Source organism: Lissotriton helveticus, chromosome 9 (genome assembly GCF_964261635.1).
Source record: "Lissotriton helveticus chromosome 9, aLisHel1.1, whole genome shotgun sequence".
Classification (NCBI taxonomy): domain Eukaryota; kingdom Metazoa; phylum Chordata; class Amphibia; order Caudata; family Salamandridae; genus Lissotriton; species Lissotriton helveticus.
The window spans coordinates 966,469,014-966,480,203 of NC_136070.1; positions in this window are offsets into that span (position 1 = coordinate 966,469,014).

Consider the following 11,190-nt stretch of genomic DNA (forward strand, 5'->3'; position numbering starts at 1 on the left):
ACTGGCTATCGGTATAGACATTTACTCGCTTTCCCTCTGACAACACACACGCTCTAGTCAATGCAATTAGCTCTGCTGCTTGAGCTGAATTCTGTGCTATGCGTGCTGTTTCAACAACTGTATGCAAAGTTGTGACAGCATATGCCGCAGTCGTCTCACCATTCGGAAGCTTGAAACACGAACCATCTACCCATAAGGTACCATCAACATTCTCAAGAGGAGTATCTTTCAGATCGACCCTGGCCTTCGTTTCTTCCTCTGTCCGAAGGAAGCAATCATGCTGTTCTTGAGCATCTGTCTCTACAGAAATCGGCAACAACGTAGCTGGATTCAACACATTACATCTTTTGATGTGCACATGGATAGCAAAAAGTGTCAACTCGTAACCTGACAGACGTGCACTAGTAAGGTGCTGTGTCTTAGTTCTGTTCAATAAGGTATCCACTGCATGTGGGACCATCACAATCAACGTATTATCCAATACCAAGCCAGCAGACTGTCGGATAGAAACAGCCGCTGCCGCTCTCAAACAACTCGGCAACGCTTTAGCTACTGGATCTAACGTTGCTGAAAAATACGCACATGGACGTTGATTGTCTCCGAATCTCTGTGTCAATACTGACAATGCACAACCTTCTCTCTCGTGTACATACAACGTAAAAGGTTTACTGTAGTCCGGGGTACCCAACACCGGAGCAGAACACAATGCATCGCGTAATTCCGAAAAACTTTTCTGACACTCATCAGACCAAGGAAGAGGATACGGAGTATCTTTAAGAGTCAGTGCCAACAGAGGTTTCGCTAGCAGAGAAAAATTAGGGATCCATTGTCTACAATATGAGGTGATACCTAGGAAAGCACGCACTTCTCTCTGTGTGGATGGTACAGTCATTTGCGCAATTGCTTGAATTCGTTCTGGGGTCAACCTTCTTCCCTCCTTCGACAAGAGATGACCTAAGTAGGTTACTTCTTGTCGGCAATACTGTAGCTTTGAAGGTGACACTTTATGATGAAGGTCAGACAAATGTCGTAACAAAGAAAGAGTAGCCTCTTTACAAATCTTTTCGTCATCAGCAGCAACCAACAGATCATCAACGTACTGGATAAGAGTAGCACCAACAGGCAACACAAAATCATCAAGCTGAGTTTTCAACGCCTGACTATAGATGGAGGGACTTTCACAATAACCTTGGGGAGCTCTCTTAAACCGGAAGCTTCGGCCTCCTAATGAGAAGCCAAAAATATCTCTACTCTCCTCGGCAATCGGAATACTAAAGAAAGCATTCTTCAAGTCGATAACAGAAAACCAGGCTGCCGAAGCAGGAATCAGAGTCAACAAAGCAGTGATATCCGGGACAACAGGAAACTGTGGCACCACAATCTTATTCACTTCTCAAAGATCGATCACAAACCGATACACAGGTTGCTGAGAAGCATCAGTACGCTTAAGGACAGGTAAAACAGGACTGTTACACATATTACCTCTCGTTTCTTCAACTGCACCCTTCTCAACCAAATCATAGATAATCGCTAAAAGAGCTCTCTCGCCATCGCTTGATATCTTATACTGCGGAATACGAGGTAGCCTAGCATTCGATTTGAGGGTAACAACATAGGGTGGAATCTGCAAAAGACCAAAATCATTGGGACCCGTAGCCCAAAGTGTTTCAGGAAGAGAACGCAATTCCAGTGGAAGACAATCTTTAGACAAATACATCGGAGAAATCACTCTCTTACCTAAGGTAAGGTGTACTCCCGAAGGAGAACAATATAGTGTCACATACAATCTTTTCAACAAGTCCAAACCCAACAGATTCTCACCACAACCAGTCGTTAGAATAAGAGGAGCTTCCAATTCACAAGGACCAATAGAAAGGGACAAAGGACTAGAAACCGGATTACGAACTGGGGCGCCTGAAAATCCTACGGAAACATTGGTCAAGCCAGACAAAGGTGCGCCAGGAAGTTTAGAGTGCATGATAGAACTCTTTGTCGCACCAGTATCCAAAAGAAAAGGTTCTACTACACCTGATGTAATCACTTCAACATAAGGTCCACTCTGGTCTACTGGAACTGACACTACTCCCTCTCTTTGCCCATGGCTATCCTAACTATCATTATAACCAGCACTCTCACCTTCGACATAGTAATCCTCAGCATAGTACTGGGCAGACTGACCACTCGGAACATTCTGTCTGTCAAAATAATTCGCAGAATTCTGAAGGGAAGAGGAACGCTCATCCTGGGGTAACACACCACGTCCCCTACCTCTAGGAGCTTGCTGAAAACTACCACAACCTCTTTGACCAGATACACTATTTGCACGCTATAACAGAACCGGGCAATTATTCTTGAAATGACCTTCCTCTCTACAATAAGCACACTGATTAGGACCAGGAAAGAATCGCTGAGCATAAGGCTCAGGGTTCTGTAACAATCTCTGAAACTGTGGAGGTTGCTGAAACTGAGGCTGATTCTGACGAGGCGGATACGCTTGCTGCAAAAGAACTTTCGTCTTTAATTCTTTAGTCTTCTTCTCTACTTTATCCTTCTCATCTTTATCCCTATTCTCGTAATATTGTGCAGTAGCCAATATCTGGGCTGACGAAGAAACAGCCCATGAACTCTCAGAGTCCTTTAACTTATTAGAAAGCTCGGGAAGCAAATTAAAAACAAATTTGTCCACGAACAACCTTTGACCACCTTCCGTACTCATGTCCTGACCACTATGATCGATAAACGTTTCTTCAAACCTAGTGAAGAAATCAGACACAGTCTCATCTTTCTTTTGTTTGCATGCTGCTAACTTATCCGAATTCACTCGTAAAGGAGGCATCATAGTTTAAATTAAATTATTAAATCCTACCAGGTAATTCTGCAACTAAGGTCTCAGGTTTGGCACCTCCTACCTGCCGACCATCTGCAGCAACAATATTAGCCCATGTATCGCCTAATTCTGCGGCATGATTCTCATGACAAATCTTCGCCCACAAAGGTTGAGGAACTACATTACCCATTAACATATTTATGTCAGCTAAATTCATAATACCCGCTTCAACTGTCTGAGACAACTCCTTGTAATAACCGGCAGGATTCTTACGGGGGTCAGGTAAGGTCTGCTTAAGAGCCAAGACCTCTGCTCTCTTCCAAGGAACATGTACCCACACTCGCTGAAAATGTGCCTCTGCAGCCTGAATACCCAAACTGACATCAGCCTGAACTGCGTCTCTCCATACAGGAGGAACCTCTCTCATAGGATACTGCTTCACCCTTCTCCTAAAAGAAGGATCAGGTTCATACAATGGCTGAGGCGGTAACCTAGACCTGAAAGCAAGTATCGTCTCTACGGCATCTGTAACATCAGACTCCACTATCGTCCCTTTAGCAAACTCTGACTGAACATCGAGCACTTCCTGTGAAATCGGGCCCAACTCATTATCTTCCCATTCCTGACGCAGAAACAGACACATTACATCAAAAACATACCTTTGCTTAGGCGGTTCCCACTGAAAGAAAACATCCATAACCGCAGGCAAAGTATACCTCGAAGCATTTAAAATCCATCTACGAGCCAATAAATCCAGCACTACCCGTTCCTCGGAACTGGGAAACTGACTACGACTCTGCTTACGTTCCGAAACAGGGGTCATATTCAAAGCCCCAAAAAGTGGAGACAACAAATTAGCCACTGTCTCAGTCATTCGTTTTCGAGCAGAAGGAGAAGAAGTAGGCGTAAAAACAGGACAATGAATATCTTGAGGCAAAGTAGGAACAAGAGCAGTAGGAGTCTGAGATGCAGAAGTAGAAGGCAAAGGAGTTTGAGGCAAAGCTGGTAGCAAAGCTTGCAACCCTAGAGTGGGTTGTGCAGTAGGGGGTAAACCATCTGTGGAGCACCGGGTGGCTGAACAACAGCAGGAGGTTGAACAACAAAGGGTGGAACAACCGGGGGTAATGGAGGCGCAGTAGCACCCTGCACATAAGGGGGTGGCAATCTCAGTAAATGAGAGATCAAAGGATCTTTTTCAAGATCTTCAATTACTTTCGGAGGAGAAGGCGGCAAAGCCGGATAACATTTATCTATGGCCATGCAACGTTGTCTATCTGAGACTTCACTCGCACTAGCTCTTCTCCATCTTCCCTAAACTGCCTAGCAGCTTGTAGTACTGACATATTCTTATCTTTCCTATATCTTTTTGCTTGCGATTTTCTCGCTGTTTGGCTTCCTTACGCCAGAGGCGGAAAGAGTCAAACATTGCCGGCCGGGCTTTCTTCTTAAATAGCGCAACTTCCAGATTATCTAAAATATTTACTTCAAAACTACCATGTTGGGGCCATCGTAAAACACCATCTTTTTTAGTATAGCGGACCCACACTTCATTATAAGTAATAGGACCCACTCCGTGTTTTGAATAGAGCTCATAAGTCGGAGTTCCAACCGGAGGTATCGGACATGAATCCTCCAATCGGGAATCCCTGTTGCAACCACAACTAAACCATTTCCCAATTTTGCTAAGACCAGGCAACTTATAGCTCACTAATCTAGCTTCAAACTTCAAGGGGTTATCAACTATCGATACACTCGTAAATATACGAGCCCCTCGGCTTCGATTATTGCAACATCCGAATCAAAACCAAGAACCAAAACAAAGATCGTGGGAGCGACCCACTTTATACTTAACCAAAGTATCTGTCACGCCACCAGAAGACCGTCTATCGTCTCGCTCTACAAAGGATCAATCAAGGGTCCAAGACAGGGCGACAGTCAGGGCAGCAGTCCTTCGTAGCCGTCGGAAAGCGGGGAGGCCTCGCAGCAAAGACTTTCGGTCCACGTCGACATTCTGAGGTTCCGTGAATTCTGAACCCGTTTCATAAAGGTCATGGTTTCGTTACGATTTTGATATTAGCGAACCGTAACCAGTAAGTACGGCAAGCATGAGTGTTTTCGTCACGCTACACCGATGAATTCACTACGTATTTAGGGATTCGTTCCGAACCCTTGGGTTCCATTTTGTGTGTGTGGCAGCCATTTTGTGGTCGCCCTCACATAGGCCGATGACTGCGGCCGAACGAGTCTTTAGCACACGTACACTTTAGCTGACTTCTGAATGACCTGAGCAACTGACCCTCTTGCCTGAAGCCAAACTTGATAGGCCAGTTCCTTTCCCAGTAGCTGATCAAGATTGAGGATCAAGGCACAGGACCGTAAAACCTTTATTGCACACAAATATGTCTTATCTTACTCACACCTGTTTCTGTTTCTTTCTTTATGGTCTATTTATGATGGGGAGGTGCCCTTTTTATTAGGGGTTCGTTCGACCTATCTGATAAAGAATGTTGGGTTTGACCAGTGATTAATCATGGGCTGGGCAACTGAAAAGTGGGTTTTACCGTCATGCGATACTTCTGACCTGGATACATGTGATTGGACAGTTTGTAAATGTAAGGTATTTGTCTGGAATGTGATTTTTGGCATAAAAAGGATGGCTCGCTTTGTAAAAAGCAGCAGTCTCCTGAGAACTCATACCGTGTTGACTTCTAGGACTTATGTTACTAGCGGCAGCCAATAATTTCGATCTTTGACGTCACCAAGAAGACTCCGTGTCTCTGTGTTTGAAGACAGGTGATACCCGAAGACTTTGGGCGTGCCCCTGGCGCCGCCGGGTCTTAAATAACCCGATTCTTCAGTTGGCGCCCAACGTGGGGCGACTTCAGCGGTACCGGTCCAAGCCTGAGGATCGTGAGGAGCTTCGTGTGAAAATTCTGGAGGAAGGCCTACCACTTCATTGACCCCTGTATGTCATCGTGGTCCGAAAGTCTTTGCTGCGAGGTTCCCCGCTTTCCGAAGGCTACGAAGGACTGCTGCCCTGACTGTCACCCTGTCTTGGAGCCTTTGATGATTTGTAGAGCGAGACGATAGACGGGTCTTCTGGCGACGTCATCGATACTTCAGTTAAGTATGAGTGGAGCGTCTCCCAGTCCTTAGTTTTTTTTTGGGTATCCCTTGGGATCTTTGATTTGGAACTTGCAAGCTCCAAAGCCGAGGGACTTGTGTATTCACGAGGCTATCATATTCGATACTCCCTTGAAGTTTGAAGCTAGACTAGTGAGCGAAGATGCCTGGTCATAGCAGACTTGGAAGGATATTTTGTTGTGGTCGTAATAGGGATTCCCGATTGGAGGACACGTGTCCGGTTCCTCCGATTGGAACTCCAACCTATGAGCTCTATGTGAAACATGGCGTGGGTCCCATCACGTATAATAAAGTGTGGATTCACTACACTAGAAAGGATGGTGTCCTCAAGTGGCCCCAATATGGTAGTTATGACACGGAAATTTTAGATAATCTAGAGGTTAGACTTTTTAAGAAGAAAGCCCGGCCGGCAATGTTTGACTCTTTCCGCCTATGGCGAAAGGAAGCCAAACAGAAAGAAATTAAATTAGCGAAGAGGAATAAAAGAGAAAAGGGTATCTCGATAATGCAAGCTGCTATACAGTTTAAAGATAACGAAGAAGAACAAGCGAGTGAGCAGTTGCACAGGCAACGTAAAATGGCGATTGATAAATGCTATCCAGTTTTGCCGCCTCTTCAGCAAGATGCGATGAAGGACCTTGTGAAAGATCCTTTGATGTCACATTTGTTGACTTCGCCACCCCCTTATGCGCAGAATGCTACGGCACCTCCGCAACCTTTGGTTGCGCAACCTCCGGTTGCTTTACCTCTTGCTATTGCACAGCCGCCAGCTCCTCTTCAGTTGGCTCCTACTCCTTTGATGCAGCCTTCTCAAGGGCCGCCGACTTTGCTACCTGCTCCGTCTTTAATTCCTATGACTTTTCCGCCTGTTCTCGCTGCTTCCTCTGCTACTGCTCCTACATTAGCTTCCTCTCAGTCCGCTTTATCTCCTGTCCTGTCAAATTCTTCTTCTGTTTGACAGAGAATGACGGATACTGTTACTAGTCTTTTGTCCCCTTTCTTTGGGTCATTGAGCACGACCCCCGTTTCAGAGCGTAAGCAATTGCGTAGCCAAATACCTGGTCCCACAGAAAGGACAGTATTAGATAATTTAGCGTGTAAATGGGTTACTGATCCTGCGAGGTATGATTTAGAATCTGTTATGGATGTTTTCCGCCAATGGGAAGCACCGAAGCAGAGATATGTTTTTGACAAAATGTGTGTTTTCCTTTGTGAAGAATGGGAAGATGGTGATCTGGGACAGACTCCGCCTGAGTTGTTCCGTGTACAGTCCGACTTTGCGAAAGGCACGATTGTGGGTCCCGACGTCGAAAGAGCGGTAGCGACACTGCTTTCGTTCAGGAGCGAGCCTCCTTCTCGGTCGTTGTTTGAGCCTGACCCTTCTGTTGGGAGGAAAGTGAGACAGTATCCCATGAGAGAAGTTCCTCCTGTATGGAAGGAAGCAGTTCAGGCTGATGCCGCTCATAACATTGATGCCGTACCGGCTCATTTTCAGCGAGTATGGGTACATGTCCCTTGGAAGAGAGCAGAAGTTTTGGCTCTTAAGCAGACTTTGCATGACCCCCGTAAAAATCCTACAGGGTATTATAAGGAATTATCACAGACCGCAGACTCATGTGTTATGAATCTAGCTGATATAGACATGTTGTTTGGAAATGTGGTCCCACAACCTTTATGGGGATTGATTCGTCACACGGATCATGCGCAAGAGTTAGGTGATACCTGGGTCAATATTGGTGCTGCGGATGGTCGACAAGTTGGGGGTGCTAAACCTGAGCCTCTAGTTGCAGAACTTCCTGGTAGGATCGTTACTTATATGAAGACTTTAATGCCTGCTATGCGAATAAACAGGGACAAATTGTCTGCGTGTAAGCAGAAAAAAGATGAAAGTGTGTCTGATTTCTTCACTAGGCTTGAAGAGACGTTTATTGACCATAGTGGTCAAGACATGAGTACGGAAGGTGGTCAACGGTTGTTTGTTGATAAGTTTATGCATAATTTGCTTCCCGAGTTGTGTACTAAATTGAAGGATTCAGAGAGTTATTGGGCTGTTTCCTCATCAGCACAGATATTGGCTACTGCACAGTACTACGAAAATAGGGATAAGGATGAGAAGGATAGAGCAGACAAGAAGATTAAAGAGTTGAAGACAAAGGTTCTTTTGCAGCAAGCGTATCCGCCTTGTAGTAGCCAACGTGATTATCAGCAGCCTCAGCAGTTTCAGAGAAACTCGCAAAGGTTTGAGCCTCCTCAACCGCGTTTTCCTATAGGCCCTAATCAATGTGCCTATTGTAAAGAAGAGGGCCATTTTAAAAATAGTTGCCCGGTTCTGTTGCAGCGCACAAATGGTGTTTCTGGTGTGAGAGGTCGAGGTGTTCAGCAAGCTTCTAGAGGTAGGGGACGTGGTGTGTTCCCCCAGAATGCGCGTTCCTTTCCTTCACAAAATTCAATGAATTGTTTTGATCAGCAAAATGGTGTGTCTGGTAGGACGACTCAGTACTATGCTGACGACTACTATGTCGAAGGTGAGAATATGGACGGTAATGATTGCTAGGACAGCCATAGACAAAGAGAGGGAGTTGTTTCAGTTCCAGTAGATCAGAGTGGACCTTATGTTGAAGTGATTACATCAGGTGTGTCAGAGCCTTTTCTGTTGGATACTGGTGCTGCGAAGAGTTCTATCATGCACTCTAAACTCCCTGGCGCACCTTTGTCTGGCTTGACGAATGTTTCAGTAGGATTTTCTGGCTCCCCAGTTAGAAACCCGATTTCTAGTCCTTTGTCTCTTTCTGTTGGACCTTGTGAATTCGAAGCACCCCTCATTTTGACGACAGGTTGTGGTGAGAATTTGTTGGGATTGGATCTATTGAAAAGGTTGTATGCGACACTACAATGTTCTCCTTCGGGAGTACAACTTACATTAGGTAAGAGAGTCATCTCTCCGAAGTATTTGTCGAAAGACCGACTCCCGGCCGAATTGTCTTCTCTTCCTGATATTCTTTGGGCTACTGGTCCTAATGATGTGGGTCTTTTGGAGATACCGCCATATGTTGTGACGCTGAAAGCAAATGTTCGAATGCCACGTATTCCCCAATATAGGATCTCTAGTGATGGTGAAAGAGCGTTGCTAGCGATCATTTATGACCTGATTGAGAAAGATGTGATTGAAGAAACGAGAGGTAATGTGTGCAATAGTCCGGTTTTGCCTGTTCTGAAACGTACTGATTCTTCACAACCGCCTGTATATAGGTTGGTGATCGATCTTCGCGAGGTGGATAAGATTGTAGTTCCGCAATTTCCTGTTGTTCCAGATATTACTGCCTTACTGACCATGATTCCAGCTTCTGCCACTTGGTTTTCGGTGATTGATTTGAAGAATGCTTTCTTCAGCATTCCGATTGCCGAGGAGAGTAGAGATATCTTCGGTTTCTCTTTAGGAGGTCAAAGCTTCCGGTTCAAGCGCGCTCCTCAAGGCTATTGTGAGAGCCCATCAATCTATAGTCAGGCTTTGAAAACACAGCTTGATACGATTGTCTTACCTGATGGTGCTGCTCTTGTTCAGTATGTCGACGATTTGTTAGTTGCTGCTGACAATGAAGAGATTTGTAAAGAAGCTACTTTGTCGTTGTTGCGTCATTTGTCTGACTTCCATCATAAAGTGTCTCTTTCGAAGCTGCAGTATTGTCGACAAGAAATGACCTACTTAGGTCATCTCTTATCGAAGGAGGGAAGAAGATTGACCCCAGAACGAATCCAAGCGATTGCGAAAATGAGTGTGCCAACTACTCAGAGAGAAGTGCGTGCTTTCCTGGGTATTACGTCGTATTGTATACAGTGGATTCCAAATTTTTCGCTTCTTGCGAAACCTTTGATAGCTCTTACTGTTAAGGATACTCCGAATCCTATTCCTTGGACTGACGAATGCCAGAAGAGTTTTTCTGAATTGCGTGATGCGTTGTGTTCGGCTCCTGTGTTGGGTACCCCCGACTACAGTAAGCCTTTCACACTCTATGTCCACGAGAGAGAGGGATGTGCATTGTCAGTTTTGACACAGCAGTTCGGCGATAAGCAATGTCCATGTGCGTATTTCTCGTCGACTTTGGATCCGGTAGCTAGAGCGTTGCCGAGTTGTTTGAGAGCTACAGCGGCAGCGGCTGTTTCTTTTCGACAGTCTGCTGGCTTGGTGATGGATAATACGTTCATTGTGATGGTTCCACATGCAGTGGATACCTTGTTAAACAGGACCAAGACACAGCACTTAACTAGTGCTCGATTGTCAGGTTATGAGTTGACACTCTTAGCAAGCCATGTGCATATAAAGAGATGCAACACGTTGAATCCAGCTACGTTGTTGCCGATTGCAGCGGAGACAGATGTTTCTGAACAGCATGATTGTTTTCTTAGGACAGAAGAGGAAACGAAAGGAAGAGTAGATCTTAGGGACACTCCTCTTGTGAAGCGTGATGGTACCTTATGGGTGGATGGTTCATGCTTCCAAATGGTGATACGACTGCGGCATATGCTGTTACGACTTTGCATACGATTGTTGAAGCTGCACGTATCCCACATAATTCAGCTCAAGCAGCAGAGCTGATTGCACTTACGAGAGCGTGGGTGTTATCGAAAGAGAAGAGAGTGACCATATACACCGACAGCCAGTATGCGTTTGGTGTGGCTCATAGTTTTGGATGCCTGTGGAAGGAACATGGGTTCCTCACGTCTCATGGAGCGAAGATTCAAAATGGTCAGTTGGTGAATGAGCTTCTTGAGTCACTTACCTTGCCGTTGCAAGTTGCGATCGTGAAATGCAGTGCACACAAGAAGGTTACCGATGACGTTGGTCGCGGTAATGCGTTTGCCGATGAAGTGGCGAAAGATGTGGCGAGGGATGTGATGAGTAGAATGTATGTTTCGGGCCCTGCAAGATGGATTGGTGATGTTGGAATGTGCGAGGATATGATAGAAAGTGTGAAGTCTATTCAAGGTGAAGCTACAGAGAAAGAGTTGAGCGTATGGAGAGAGAGTACGGGTAAATTGGATGCAAATGGTTGTTGGGTTGAGTTGTCAGAGCATCAGCGATGGTTGTTACCCGATGCGTACGTGCTTGCAGTGGTTACGATGGCGCATGGAATGGCTCATATCAGTGTGAAAGGGATTTGTAAGTTGTTGGCTCCAGTATGGCAAACCGCTGGAATTCCTAAGTTTGCAGAGAATGTGGT